We start from the raw sequence: 17,204 nt of genomic DNA on the forward strand, positions 1-17,204 counted from the left end.
TTTGTCTTGCACTCAATTTTTTTTAGATAAGAAGATAAGAACAAAGAAATATTTTCATCTATTTCTTCATTAATATGATCAGCATTCCATTGTTTGAAACCTTGAATTGAAGGAGAGTTTGCCACCAACTATGTTCTGTCTATCCATTCCTCCAAAAACATAAGCCAAAATTCTGCAAATGACTTAATAGATTTGACAGGAAAACTTTCAATCCACTGTTTACATTTCCCTTGAAATGAATCATAGAACAACATAATGCAAACATCCTCATGTTTGACTTTAAGAAGCTTGGTAAAATCACAGAAATCTGACATATGCTTCAAAGTTAAACTCAAATCTTCTCCATTGAATTTTGGGCCATTCCGTAAAAAATATGTATCCTTGGGAAAATGATTTGGGAAACGATGAATTTCTGAAAAATTTATACATGCATACCTTGAAGCAAGAATGGAAACATCTGAGTTCTTCATAAGTTCAATAGAATCACCATAAATCTATGAAATTTGAATACTTCAATAATGGAGTCACCAAGGTAGTTTTGCAGCCTCGAAAAGATTCTTGAGCTCCTACTACCTTCAGAAGTTCAGCTTCTTGATTTCAGGAATGAGTAATCTTCAGACTCTCGGTAGACGCACCAAAATGTTATCACCAAAATATGACCCTGATAGGCTTCTCATCAATTCAATCTCAGTGTAACTATTTAAACCAATCTTTTGGCTAAGGCTTAGCCTCCTCACCCTAAGAGGGCTCTCTCAAGGGTTAATGATATTGATTCAAGATATAGATAGATGGCTAACTCTATGGTTTGTGATTTTATATGTTTATAGTTTGAAAGATGGAGACTTTCTACCATTGGGCTATGGAGTCAGTGACAGAGATAAAGATAAAAAATAGCTCTTCTTATAAAATTGAGGCTTGTATATACTTCAATGAAAGAGTAACACATTCAGGAAAGTCTCAATAACTTGAAGTTCATAGAAGCTAGAGCATGAGTGCATGAATTCTAAGTAATGATACATCAAGGTATTCAAAAGGAAAGTATTAAAAGTGATTCATCAAAGTTTAATACTTAAAGGAAGTCAGAGCATGAATAACCATGAATTATAAGTAATAAGTATTAAAACATTGAAGAAAAACATCCCAAGATAAGACCCAAGAACTCAATTCACCATAGTTTAACACTTAAAGGAAGTCAGAGAATATTCCTCCATGAATTCTAAGTAATAAGCGTTAAGACTATGGAAGTAAAATATATCAAAGATTAAAGATAAAGCTCACTGAAGTACACTAAGAACTCTAAGCTTCAAAAAAGATAAACTGGCTCTGTATACATCAGTCCCTTCCTAGCATTTACATAAAAATGGACAAAAATGTATTATTGGTTGAATTACAGATTAGAAAACATCTATTGGGCCATGGAGTCAAAGTAGTCTTCAACAAAACATCATAATCAGCTAAACATGGAAGTCAAGGCACTTGGAGTTTAGGTTTATAAGTGACATAGTAACATAGTGAATAAACACAGCCTACAAGCATGTGAAGGAAGTTAGAGCATATTCCAATGAATTCTAAGTAACACATGCTCATACCACTGCAAATAAGTAATTGGAAAAGGCCATTGAAACATCTAACACATAAACCCCTTGTGAATCTTGAGTAGTAAAACTGATCTCTGTATTAAGTTGAAAAACACACAGTCTTCTCCCATAACACAACTTCTTTTGCTAATACCAATGCCCCCCTTTAGGAATTCGACCTCATCCTTCATATAGAGTCTTTACAACCTTGGATTCTATGATCCATCCTTAGGAGAATTCGAATTTCTAAAATTCACACTTATCTACTCATAAAACAAACTCTTAATTACAAGCTGACAGCTAACTATCTTTAGGAGTCCTAATACAAATAGGAGTGAAACTCCTAAAACATGTTTCAACAACCTTATCTAAGACTTAAATACATTCTTTGATAGCTACTAATCCATGTCTTTGACCTTTATCATGCCTCCAACATTGTTACCAACCCTGCTGATTCGTGACCTACCTGTCCAGAAACTGTCTTTGAACAACATGTGTAAAATTGGAAAATTCTGATTTCTGAAAATATGGCTTCAAAGAAAGCCTTGTTTCTCTCAACTGGTAACACTTTTAAGGAAAGTGAGAGAGGTTATTGTATCGGGATAGTTTATGAAGAGAAACGTCTTTCATAATTCTAAAAAACGTTTTAATTTTACCATAAACTGATCATGAAGTGAACTACTAAAACTAGAAAACAAAGTTTTTCTCTCAATGACTTTCATCAGTTTTGTAGCGCAAGTTGGGTCATCAATTTCTCCCACCTCATAATGAATTTAAAGAAAATGAGAGAGGTTTTCCTATTTATGTATGTTATTAAGAAAAACCTTTTTTATTTTTAAAAAACGAGTTCTCTATTGCTCAGGAACCCCCTTTGAAGTTGACTACTAAAAACCGAAAAAAAAAAAAGAGCATACACAACAGTTTCATAGCACAAATCACCTTTTTTGAACTAGCTATGCTACGAAACTATGGATTCCTGTGTGATTGAAAAAAATTTAACCCTAAACTTAATGTAATGACTTATAAATGGAAAATGTGACCTATTTGACCATGAAATGAACCTAAAGGACTTTATATGGATATGAAAGATGACATTTTAAGACTTCAAACCCTATCACTTACCCTTTTATCAAGACTAAAATGACCTTTAGACCTCCTTTAAATCATGACCAGAAGTAGAGTTGACACAATGATGTTTTGAGAATTTTTGGGTGATAACAGTGGCTCCACTAGGGATAGTGTGCCCCAGTGGTACACTAAGAACCGGTAGCTCTAGTGCTGCTATGCATCCTTTAGAATAAAAATTTGAAATTTTGCCAAGCTTCTCCTCAAGCTTTAATGGCCTTCACCTCGGGCTCAAGCTTGATGATCACTACAGAAGAAACAAAACTGTATCTAGTGAAAGGATGCTCAGTCAACTTTGAGCTTATTCACATACTCCTACCTACCCTATCAACTGCAATCTCCATTCGTAGCTCAATGAACATGAAACTTCCAATGAAGCCAGTCATTGATCTGATCTGACAGTTGAATCTCTTGACTGTGCTTGAAGCAAAAATAAACATGATACTGAAATAACCAAGGCAGCATGAGATGTAACTGATCTTCGAGATGAAAATATAACTGGAAATCTAAACAGTAAATCTTTTCAATGTAATCGGCTATATGGTTAAAAAAGACATGATTAGTTTGATGATTCTCATAACATTCTGGTTGTTCAAAATGATCTTAAAGAACAATGTATTCTTCCATGTTATAGCTCTAAATCTCATTCTTATGGTTTTTGATGCTGCACTCATGGCCTAGGGCAACCCCTCCTTCTAGACCTGGTCCTAAAATTAAAAAAAACAGTGTTTTATCCCTTATACGCGACATTGCCCTGAGTTAAACACATGTATATGTGGGTCTGCGTATACCCAACCCGTGTATATGTATTAAAACACTTTAAAAAATATAAAACTCCTTATTTTCGGGCGGAGATCGCGGGTTTTACCTGCTGATCACCTGTTAGTGCCCGTGGCCCAACTGTTCCCAACCAACTCCCAACTAAAAAAATACTTTGGGAGGGGTCTAAAAAGACCTCAAAGGGAAGGCCTAAGGGAGGAGAGAAGGGAGAGAAAGGTTATTATGCTGAGATTTTTCCCCTGACCAGGTCTGAAGTCCCTTGTGCCTTCTGCACTTCCCCCATTTGTACAGGAAACCCTTGTTTCCTTGTGTGTTGATGTTCATCCACCATTTATGACATCATGGAGTGAGTCATGGAAGGAGTTTGTTAAAGGCTTGAGGCTGGAATAGATTCGGAAGGAAGATTTGCTTGGAGCCTGCTGAAGGTGACACAGGTGAAATTATTCCTTTTATGTACTTTATTTGTTTATAATAAAAGAAACACATGTCTTGGTTCCCGATATAAATCTTGTTTATGTTTATGATATTCATGTTGGAATATATATGTAAACGGTTGATTGGATTTCATAACTAATTACCTTTATTTATAACATGAAGATGGTTTCTTTATAAGTTTTTGTCCATATACTGTTGTGTTCTTTGGAATTGGTTGTTTTGCAAGGCAAAAGAGAAGAAGGGAACTCCAAGAAGGGTTTGGACACTAAGGGCCTTCTCAAATGTAGGACCTAAGGTACGTCCCATTTACAATAGAATTTGCTTATAATAGCATAATGGTTGTGTGAATGTGTGTTTCTCTGTATGGATAACTGTGAGTCTGCTAGGGTTTCAACCCAAAAAGCCCTAGGGGAACATTTCCCTCCAACATCGTGATAGGCATTGGAAAGCTAGTTCAGAGAGTTATCCTTTGACAATGACTAGAAGTGCCTGCGTACATATTTAGTTTGGTCAAATATTTGTGTAATCAACCTCTTCTATTTCAATTTTAATAAAGTGGTCGTCCATCTTGAAAGCGAACTCGATGATGTAGTCCATCAGGGACGAACTCTGTAATCAATATTGTTGTCTGGTATTGCTGTTTTTTAGTTGTTTTCACTTCTTTTTTGCATCGTACTTATGTTTTATCATATGGCATAAAATTCTTCTTCTCGAGTAGTTCTCACACTTTCAACACTTTCAGTTAACATTCTTTTCATTAATGGCATAATCAATTCTACATCAGTATCAACATATGATCATTTCAAATCATTAATATAGGGATTTATATTTAAGAGAGTGGATTATTCATCAAATAGAAGAGGTGTAACCCTAATAACCCCAATGACAGTACATTCCCAATACAAGACACTTACAATCCATAAAATCCACCTAGCCCTTGAACAATTCCTAGAGAAAATATCCTATTGATGAATTAACATTGTAACTCGATATAAAAAATAACTAAATGAGATTGAAATGATGGTAGTAGACACCTAATTCCCTAGAAAAATATATAACTCAGACTTGCAGAAGGGAGCTATGCCTAATAGCCAAATTTGATGGAACACCAATAAAAAAATCTCTAAAACCATTTCACTAGTACCATATTGAGAAATTTCCAAGGTACCAAAAACCACATACCAAGATAGGACAGGGAAGTGAGATACATGTTGATACATGAGCTTGGAGGGTTGATTCGAAAAGAACCACCACCAGTTAGAAGACTGGCCCGAATTCACAATTGTGCAATAATAACACAAAAAAATGGACAAATCACTAACAATAGCATAACTATAAATCCAAGGAAGGATTCCCTTGTCACCCCAAAGCAGGAGCGAAGACTCGCCACTCCCCACCAAAGAAAGAAACTATCGTTCACAGAGTGAATGCCTTTCACCCTCAATTCCCCAAATAGAATTTCACCAACAACCTCGATGCAACAGGGATTATGAACACCTCCTTCCACTCTAAGGCCTCTCGCACCTCGACTCACATGAATTACCTCAACAAGAAACCAGGGCAGGAAGGTGAGGAGAATGCCTCACCTGCACTTCTTTGTACTACACCTATCCACAACCTCACTCGTGAATCATGCGTGTATTTAAAATGAAAGGACATAGGTTGATCTATGAATGCAAAATAGCCACCTTATGCCACATCGCGTTTAGAAACAGATAAGTGGGAAACCACAACCACATTTGCCATTAATTTCCCTTTAATTTTACACCCCCATCAGGGATTTTAACACAAAATAGACATTTTGTGTTAAAATTATAAAAATAGACATTAGAATTCAAAAAGTTCCCCGCCCATTAATATTTTAACATGAAATGTTAATGGGCAAATAATTTTTTGAATTCTAGTATCAATTTTGATCATTTTAACACAAAATGTTTATGTAAAAAGAATATTTTGAATGTATTTATAGACTAATCATACCTTTCCCATGAAATTCCATCCCTCATCACATATAATACAAAGTCAAACACTTCTGGATGTGGGTGTATACAACGATTGACAAGACAATAGAGGGATGGGTAGGCAAGTCGCACTGCCACAAAGCCACTTGTAAGCTTGCATAGATAACAATTGATCCATCTTACAGCCAACGTAATTGCCATTCAATGTGGCACTCGAAACCAATTCAACAGTGTCGTCCTGCCTCGGCTCTACACCATGGAGGCCTTAGGTAATAATTTGCCCACCTCCTCTGTTTTAGCTCCTCTGCCTTTGAACTACAATTTCCCTCTGGATGTTGTGAAGCCTAGCATATGCACTGCAACAAGCAGGCGTTGCAATCTCCTATGCTGCATTAATTTTGGAACAAGCATCCATCACTGTCATAGCCTACTCTGCAATTTCATTCTCGCCTTTGAGACCACTGAGCCTTTCACCCCCAATCTCCGCACAAAGCAGACCTCATTCAGGAAATCCCCTCCTCCCCGAGGCATCATGCCGAGACTACGCCAGAGAGTGAGCAGCCGAGGAGGTAGCAATAGAGGGAGACTGCAACGCTCCTCGCCTTCCCCGGTCTCTTCCCCTTCATCAACTCCCATCTCAGGCCAAAATCCTGATACGCGTAGTGGTAGAAGCCGCAGAGGCCGCACTCAAGCTGTTTGTTCCCTATCCCCGCATTCTCATCCTTCTGCCATAGCTTCCCCTTCCAGTTCATAGCCGACTCCTCATTCATCCCAAATCACCTACCAAAGCACTTTGAATTGACCCATTATCAGGGCGACCATCACAATTCTATTTCAGGAGGAGCCCTCCAGCAATGGAGGTCCTCCCACTCAAGTGATGAAGAACAGCGATACTGCACAAGGCGAGCCTTCCACTGTAGAGCATATTCAGGCACGTCAAATGCAGGAAGACATGGGTCGGATGCAGGAAGATGAGGAGGACATTGACGAATACAGATGTTTCATCGTCGAAGAGCAACCGACCGCAGCAAATGACAATTAGCACTACACGCGTCATCAGGCTCTAGGCTCCATGTGTCATTAGGTTCCATGCGTCATATGGTTCTAGGTTCCAGGTTTCATTTTGATTTTTTAAAGAGAACAATTAATTTTGAAAATGCTTTCATGCAAACATCATCATATGCTTATATGCTAGTTTCCCCTGCGAGGGCAGCAAACTTATTACGGTTTGGACTGGTTTCCCATCTCTGGGCAGTCCTCATTTTGTTTGTACTACAATATGCCATGAACTCTGGCTAGGAACTGCAGAGGCCAGAGCCTCCTTGTATTATTTTGTTAAAGTAATAGATTTTAGACTTACATAGAAAAAAAAATACAAAGTCAAACACATGTATTACAAAGTGAAAATTGGAGACATAACATGTTGTGAATCACAGTGAAAAATAAAGGATAGCATGCGCGTACATCCCACTTAATGTATCGATTAAGGTGAAAATGATTAGAAATGGATGGAATTTGAAGTTCCTCCCACCAAAATTGGAGAGGAGTTCCTCCCATTACTGTGTATAGGGACATGGTCGAATTGTCTTCATTGTTACATAAGTTATGGAAAATATTGAGTTATATGTAATAAGTCTACTCAAGTTAATGATCGATTTCTATAAGCTAGGGGAAAGACAAATATTAATGAGTATGCACTAAGTCAATCATTGGTTCAATGTCTTTTCATCTTTTCCCTTGGATGAGAATAGGGTGACATTCAATGGACAACAATGAGCCAATAATTGGCTTAGTGCATGGTGCTTAATATTTACCTTAAGGGAAATATTAAACTGCATGTAATAATTCTAATAAAATTAATGATTGAATTACAAGTCGTAAAATTGGAAATGAGTATTTTCTATTCCCGCATGGTAAATGGAATGGTAATTGGAACATGGGAAAAAATTAATGGTAACTATTAGGTTGTCATCCAGTCACAAATGTAATATTATTATACCTAACACATGCATGGTATAATGCATTCAGTTTTTTCAAATTTATGGCACTTATCCATAGTTTAACATTAGGAATTAATTTTATTTTTATTTTTGATAACTATTTAAATTTATTTATTTGTAAGGTGATTGGTTGAGGTCTTATTATGAGTTGTTTAGTAACTTCCATTTCTGTTAGTTACTAATTTTTTGTTTTATTTCATTTTTATTTAACTTTTTTATTTTTTATTTTATTTTTTTCTATTATTTCTATTTTCATGAATTGTATTTTTATCACAATATTTTCAATTTAAAATGACTTATTATATTAAAAACATATTTTAATAAATTTAATAATAAACAATTATATATATGAAGAAAAATAAAACACAGATATATTTAAGTTAATATAAAAATATTAATTAATCATATTTCTCAATTTTTTGTGACCACATTTAACAATACAATATTTTATTAATTGTTTTATTTTTTGGTAAAATTTTTATTTTTGTTATTTTTTTATTTAATTAAACTATATTTAAATTAAACATGAGCATCAGTTACTAAATACTATATTAGAATTTGTTTTTATTTTACTTACAAAATGAAAAATAATTAAATAAATTTATAATCCATCTTTTTCAAAATAATGTCTGAGTTGACCATTAATTAATTATTCATGAAAAAACATATTTGAAAAGACCTCGTTAGTTGGATATTGACAATTAAATGCAATGCGTCCCTACTCTATGGACTAAACTAGCATCTTTGAAATGACCTTGTTAGTTGGAAATTGACAATTAAATGCCGTGCGTCCATACTCTGGAAGATGGGAAAAAAGTAACGGTAATGAAACATGAAAAAGAAATAAGGTAATGATCGAATTTATAATCAATCATATTCAAAGTAATTTCTTAGTATACAATTATTTAATGGTTAGTTGGAAGTTGACAATTAAATGGAATGCGTCCATATTCAATGGACAAATCAAGTTCGTGATGAAACATTTTGAAATTACGGTATACCTTGTCGGGGGTTGGAAATTGATCCCTAATCTGTGGACCTAGTACCGGCTGATTTAAAAGTTTATAACTAAAATAGAATAAATGTGTGTTACATATTTAATTAATTATGTAGTGTATTCAAGATATACATTTGAGATAATTTTCGAAAAAAAAAAATTGAATTTTTTTTGGCAATCTTGGTTATAGTTGTTAAATTTTAAAATTTTGGGTGTTTAAAGGTATTTGATGGTGTTGAATCCATTTCCACCATTAAAAACAAAATTCAGGAACTCTTATCATAAGATATTTTAGGAAAAGAATGGTCAGGTTTTGACTCTCTAGGAAATTTATTGTTTCAATAAACAACACTGAATAAATCCATGCTTTGTAGATCAAAATTGTTTCATTAAATTTCTGAGCAATGCATTTGAGCTTGTTTCATTTAATTTTTTCCAAATACCCGGTTTAAATTTATTATAATTTGTTTTAAATATTTGTTCATATGTATAATTTATTTTAAATATTTATAAATAATTAATATTTATAGTTTTATGCAAATGTGAGATTTAAGGTGAGAATCATGAAGAAAAATTGAGTTGATCCAAAAGCAATTTATAACTTACAATTTCAAAATTAAAGGAAATACTTCTTTCCCTATTCTCTTTATTGAAGCTAGCATTTTCCCCATTGAAAGCATAGCTATGATTAGGTGTCTCATGTATAAGAAGAAGCTATACAACATGGAAACAAAGAGGTTCCCCAAAATTGCTTCTAACTATAGCATAAACCTCCACCTTCGGCTCTATACAACATAGAAGTCAATATGTTGCCCTTGCCTCTAAATCTAGCATAAACCTCCACCTCCAACGCTATACAACATAGAAATCAAGAGCTTCTCCAAAATTGCTTCTAAATCTAGTCAAAACCCCCACCTTTGGCTCAAGCAAGAGTGACATAAGGATGCCTAGATCATCTTGGAGAATAAGAATAGTATTAAAAATATTATTACTTCCAAATTTAAGGATAAGTTGTGGGAGGATAATGAGTTAGAGGGAAAACCGAAGCTAAACTATTATAAGAAGGTGATCAACACAAATCTTGATAACTAGAATTATATTTTTGTCTTGACCAGTATTAAAAAAAACTTGAACATTGCCAAGATAAGAACTAATTCTCTTGAGCTCTAATTGTTAATTCCCGAAAGACCTCGAGACAAACTAGAGTTGAAGATGAAAAGCACTTTCTCATGAACTTTACAACTCTTACTATATCTCTTATAATTTTCAAAATCTTTGCCACACTACCAACCTTCTTGACTTATTAAATCATTGAAACATTCTAGAATAGCTTCTCTCATTTTTTATTATAAAAATAAAAGATTAAAAAATCTCAATTAATTTCTTACTTTTTAAAAATCCTATTAACCATATTAATCTTAATAGATGTTAGTCGTGATGATGCTAAATGATTTTTTTCATCTCAATTAAAAATCGGAATTTAATTTTATTAATAATAACCCGATTAAAAAATTGTAATTTAGTTTTATTAATAATAACCAAATTTAAAGTGTGGATACAAGTTAATCCATGGCTTTGGGTGACTAAGATTGCGAGTCAGGTGACGTCAGACCAAGATATTTCAATTATATGTATTCATGGACAGCACAGCACAGCACACTATGAGGTTCTTATTGATTCACCATATTAGCAGAATAGACTAAAATTGGGTGACTGAAGATTGCGAGTCAGGTGACGTCAGACCAAGATATTTTCATGGCCAGCACAGTATGAGTTTCTTATTGATTAACCGATTAACCATATTAGCAGAATAGAATAAATTTCTGTAGGATCACTGGTATCTCTATGCACAGGTTCTCCACTGTGTGATGGCATTCAGAATCGTAACGAATATGAACTTTCACGGAAGGGATTCTGCAACCTCTCCCCTGATCGGCCAAACTATTACGCTCTTCTTCTTTATTATTCTTCTTCCGGTCTTCGTCAACATTACTCTTCATGGACAGACTTGCAACGCAGTGACAAAGTGCATTCAAGGAAACTATACAGTAGGCCGTACGTTTGAGCGCAATTTTAATATTCTCTTTGATCGTTGCAACCCAGTCACACCGATTCCGACAACCAATTGCAATAGCATGAACTATACAGCAGGCAGTCGGTTTGCGAGCAATCTGAATAGAGTACTTGATACTCTTGGCCAAGCCGCAAATCAAAGTGGGTTTAACATCTCTGTTTCTGGCGGAGTATATGGCCTCTTCCAGTGCAGGGCAGACCTGACAGTCCACCAATGCGACGCTTGTTGGCAATGGGCAACGAATAGCATACGCCAACAATGTGGGAATACCATTGGGGCTAGTACTTGGCCTTTTCACTGCTTCTTACGTTATGAAAACTATAATTTCATCGGCAAAGTGGACACAGATTTAGGGTGGAATTTCCAGGAGGAATTCGGAGGGGACACGGGGGTCTTCCTCCCCGGTGACTTTCAAGTGACTGCCAAGAATCTCTTAAATAGCCTGTCAGGTAAAGCAGCGACTGACACGAAACGATCTGCTTTCGGAACATCTATGGACTCCTTGTCTCAAACGATTTACGGTCTGGTCCAGTGCACCAGAGATCTAAGCACAGCCGACTGCAACGCGTGTCTATCATACTCAATCAATGCAATATTCACATCTGATACGACTGCAGGAGTTCAGTATTGGAGTCAAAGCTGCATCCTCCGTTATGAAATATATTTTTTCTATAATTCGTCTGTGCTTCTACCAGCCCCTCCAGTGGAGGCAGCTAATAGTCCACAGAACACGTCTTCGGACAGAAAAACGTACATAATTTTAGGTGTTGTGGGTGGCTTGGTTCTCGTGTTAATCATATGCGCATTCGCAATGGGGAGAAGACTGAAGCCTGCCACATTTCGAAGGGGATACGAAGGTATTACCGCCACATGATTATATGAACCCGTAGGAATGTTCAATGCATTTTTAGATTTATCAAACCTTTACATACAGAGGTGGGTGGATGATGTTGTAATATATATAATATAATATATGTTGTGGATGAATATTTATTTTTATATTTTATAATATAACTTTTAATTTTGTTTTTTATTGAATAGATGATCAGGAGGAAATTACATTGCTCAGTGATTATGAACAAATGGTATTTACCATGGAAACATTACAAATTGCTACGAGAAACTTTCATGTTGATAACAAGTTGGGAGAGGGAGGCTTTGGCCCTGTATACAAGGTATGTGTTTTTATTGTATAGATGATCAAGAGGAAAGTACATAGCTAAGTGATTATCAATAAATATAAATGGTATTTACAATGGAAACATTACAAATTGCTGCAAGAAACTTTCATGTTGATAACAAGTTCGGTGAAGCAGGCTTTGGCCCTGTATACAAGGTAACATAGGTTAGCACCCATGACCGTTGGATGTAGAGTAGTAGGTTAATAGCAATTATTTTGTAAGAAAATTAGGCTCAAATACTCTACAAAAGTTTCATATGGAAATTTTGATTTGAATCTCTCAGGGAACTACTCAGCATGGAAAAGAAATAGTTGTGAAAAGGCTGTCTTTAAAATCTATGCAAGGAAGAAAGGAATTTCTCAATGAAATTAACCTCATGGCCAGAATTCAACATAAAAATCTTATGAATCTACTAGGCTGTTGCGCAGAGGGGTTAGAAAGGTTGCTTGTTTACGACTACTTACCCAATAAGAGCCTTGATAAAGTCCTATTTGGTGAGTCGATGCCATTTTATTATCTATCTAAATATTAAACATTAATATTGTTCCAAGAATACATGTAATTAAATCTCATTCACGGATACAGATCCAAACAAACGCAAAAGGCTTGATTGGCCGAAGCGTTACAACATCATAATGGGAGTAGCTCGTGGGCTTCTCTATCTTCATCACGACTCTCCGCTGCGAATTATTCATCGGGACATTAAAGCAAGCAATGTATTATTGGACGAACAACTGAATCCAAAGATAACAGATTTCGGGCTAGCAAGACTTTTCCCTGAGGATGAAACTCACGTCAGCACAAGAGTCGCTGGAACCTTGTAAGATTTCAATACAATCATCGTTCTCACACACTCAATGCAAATATTGTGCTCTCTGCTGATTCCGTTTCAAGAGCATTGAGAGTGCTGTAACTGTACTTAATGCCATCTTTGTATTGCTCTTGGAGACTTACATTTTCCATTAAGCTTCTATTTTTTAAGATAAACAACCTATGCAAATAACTTATCATTACCCAGTTTTATGTTTTTACTTTAGTTATTTTTTTTATCCTTATTATGCAATATTTGACATTGTGGATTGGCTATGCAGCGGGTATATGGCACCAGAGTATGCTATGCGGGGACAATTATCTGTAAAAGCTGATGTCTATAGCTTTGGCGTTCTTGTCCTGGAAGTTATTGTTGGAAGAAAAATATTGATTACAATTTGTCACCTGAAATGCAGATCCTTTCGGAATTGAGATACCGTTGCATCCCGAACTCAACATGTTGTTTAGTTTATCTATAAACCGTTTAGGGAAGTACGCTATCACGGATTTCACAATCCATCTTGTGGATATGACGAACCGGCTGTGTTGATGCAGGTATGGAGATCATACGCAACTGATTGATCCAGAAATAATTGAAAGGTGCGATGAAAAGCAAGCGTTGAGATGCATTCAGGTTGGTCTGTTGTGTACACAAGCGGAATCATCACTTCGTCCCCCAATGTCTACCGTCAATTTGATGCTTTCAACTGATTCAGTGACACCCTTGCCGGATCCCACAAGACCTGCTTTTGTGAGTTCTGGGTCTGCTACCGCATCTTCTGTGTCAGCCGCTTACAGTACTTGGACTGCTACCGCATCAAACGCCACTGATTCCATAATTAGTGAGTTGGTACCTAGGTAATGCAAAATATGCGGTTCAAATTAGACACAGATTTCAGTGAATGCTCTGACATTAGTTTTATGAAGCCAGTAACGGACTAGTTGAACTTTACATAAGTTTGTTCGAAAACATAAGCAAGTGAAGTTTTCTTTCTTATTATATTTATATCGATTTATAAAAACCTGGAGTTGAAATTTACGTTTTCAACGATTTTGTCATAATATTCACATAAATGTTTTTTGTTATTTAGAGTATCTTAATATGATCTGCTATACTAATAAATTTAATATTATCGTTTAAATAATCAAATTTATATATGATAAAGGAAGAAAGTTAAATTATATATACTTTAGAAGTGTAATAAGTGAATAAGTAACAAGAAAACGTTAGAAAATAATTAAGTATAAAATTTGGGAATATTATATATAATAAATTTCATGTAAATTCGTTAATTATAAAAATATTTTATACCAGTTTAGGTGTTAATTTTTATTATAAATATTGATTTTAATATTGAAAATATTCCTTCTGTTTGTTATATTTATAGAATTAGAAAATGATTAAATAAAATTTCCGTATTGTGTTTTTGTTTTTTTTATTAATGATTTTTAGTTTTCAGCTTTATTTTAAAATTTTAAAAAAACTATGAATTTTATACATTTATTTGTTTTTTTTGACATCAAGACAAGTGAATGGGTTGAAACCATTTAAGTTTTGTAAACAAAAGGTATAATTTACACATCATTATATCAAAACATTTACACATCATTATATCAAAACATAGATTGCAATGTTAGTGTTCCACACTGCTAATTAAGATAATCGATTGGAGAAATATATTTGTACTCGATGATATTAAAGATGAAATCCAAATGAATAATTATGAGTTTTTTATTTGATTTTTTTTTTCGAGAATTTATTTCCTTGCAGGTCATATTTTATGGAGTAGATTTTTAATTATTGTGGTTATATAGAAGGAAAATTCTTTTAAGTTTGTAATGAAGATGTGACTAATTTGAAATTTAAGAATTTGAAAATGGAAAAAATATGTTTAATTAGATAATATATAAGGAATTTAGAATAATTGTCATTTTTATAAAGATAAACAGAGTATTTCATTTAATTTATAGGAATGGTGTGTATTTTGAGATTGTTAAGGGAGTTTTTAAGAGTATTTTAAGAGTTTTTTTTTAAATTCTTTCAAGAAAGTGAGAAGAAAACTCATCTTTGTCATTAGAATATTATGGATTTGATAGACATATAGATTAAGAATTTGTAAAATAAAAATTACACAATGAAAATAATGTTATCTAATCCTTGGCAATCACATTATATATTAATTAATATTAATTAATTACTTTTTATCTTTCATTTCTCATTATGGAGAATTTATTAAAATATAACTATCTCCCTTTGGTTTTCTTTTGTATAAATATTAGATTTTGAAATGAATAATATAATCTCAATTTTCGTGGATTTTATTCTCGGGCTTGTCTCTAATGGTATCAGAGCCACGTTGAGTTTACAAACTCCATGATCTGAAAGATGGTCGGGTTTGTATTGGTTGGACTCTATGTTTTGAGGAACCATGGAGGATATGGTCTCGAGGATACCTGTATAATTGTGTTTGCAACATCAATGGTGTTTTCCTCGGTCATTATCAAGTGCACAAGTCGGAGATCTAAAAGAAGTTGCACCAAAGTAATTAGCAAAACAATTTTGGGTTTTAGAAACCTGCAAGTATACGGGACTGTCATTTGCTAACTCAACAAAACCGTTTGTTTGTCAACTCTAAGGACCCACACTGCGCTACCCGTTTGTGCGTTTGTAGATATTTTCAGACCCACACCACCAATTCAGCATTGTTGTTTGTTTGTCGACTTGCCATTGTTTGTTGTTGACTATTGATGAAACGTGGGACCCAATTACCACCACAACATTCTATGTGTTTGGTATGAACTCATTATATGACTACTCACTTTTCTTGATATCCACCTCTGCTAATTCATCTGTCCACAACTATGTTTGTTGTTAGTGCTTTCAAAGATTGTTGTTTGTTCATACAACCCTGCCCACTTTTGTACGCACATCTGTTAGCGCACTAAGACCCCTGCCCACAATAGTGGATCCTATAAACCGACTGCGGACAAAGGTATTATACATTGAAAATTGTCCTTCGGTGAGCTCTCGAAAAGTCATATTTTTTTAGTCTATCCAGAAGTATAGTGTGGTTTCTAAAGTACTTCTACAAATATGATTTCATTGATCTCAAGGTGTTGTTCTCAGTGGAAAAGATTTATGGGAAGATATTTGTGAAGGAAAGGGTGGTAGTGAACCAAAATCCCTAAAAGAAGAGAAACAACTTGCAATTTGGAAGAGTAAAGATAAAAAATATATATATATGCTTTGATTTCTTTTTCTGTGACAAAATAGGTAAGTCAACATATTATTTTCAGCACTTCAACATTTGAAGCATTAAAGAAATTAAAAGAACCTTTTGATTGTCACTCAAAGATGGAAATCGTATAATTGTTGATGAAATTATTTAACTTGGAATAAAAGATAATGGTCCAATGAAGTTGGCTTCATAAATTAAATCTATCTACCATGATATTAATTCGACTTGTGTAAAAGTTGATTTACAACTTACTACTTTTATTAAAGCCCTATATCCTACCTATTCTCACAACTTAGAACCTCTTCAATCTAGTGAACAAATGAAAGGAATAACATTTGATAAACTTGTAGAGAGAATTGCAAAGAGAAAGAGAAAGCCATTTTGGAAGAAGGAGTCATCTCCCAATCCCAATGTTGAGACTTTGTGCCTTGCATGGAAAGAGCAAAAATTCTCAAGGAGAAATTGCTAAATATGACAAAAGTAGCAAAGGTTGTGGTAAGGAATCTTTTAGAGGCAGAGGGGTAATAACCTTAGAGGCAAAGGGATGATAACCATCAAGGTGACATGAAACAAAATAAAAAATGATTGTCGCACTAATTGGGAAAATATCAGCGAAAAGTGTGAGAAATTTAGTGAAAAAACAAAGAAAAACTACCTCTAGACAAAGGAAAAGTACTAGAATCTACCCACTATATTATTGCACATTGTAATTTTAGCATAAACGATGTCTCTAGCACTATATTTGATTGGAAAGATACTTGGATATTGGATACTAGAGTCACTTGTCATATAACCTTTAGAAGAGAATTTTTTTAAACTTTCAGTGATAATATTGATGGAATAGTTCCTTTTGTAGATAAACTAGAAGTAAAGCCTTCAGGGATTGGATCTATTCAACAGAAAATACCAAGACTTGCAAATTATATTTTACAAGATGTTCTTTACATTCCTCAATTTCAAAGAAATTTGATATCTCTCATACATATTAGGCAACAAGGGCATTCTATTCATATGTTTGATGGTAT

General features: G+C 34.4%; 1 pseudogene; it reads left to right on the forward strand.

Moving 5' to 3' along the window:
- Nucleotides 1-10,767: 10,767 nt before the first annotated feature.
- LOC149174815 (cysteine-rich receptor-like protein kinase 27) overlaps nt 10,768-17,204 on the forward strand; it is a 78,295-nt pseudogene continuing 71,858 nt past the window's right edge.

Source organism: Pinus tabuliformis, chromosome 4_1 (genome assembly GCF_031772625.1).
Source record: "Pinus tabuliformis cultivar Carrire ecotype Pingquan chromosome 4_1, CPIR1, whole genome shotgun sequence".
Taxonomy (NCBI): Eukaryota; Viridiplantae; Streptophyta; class Pinopsida; order Pinales; family Pinaceae; genus Pinus; species Pinus tabuliformis.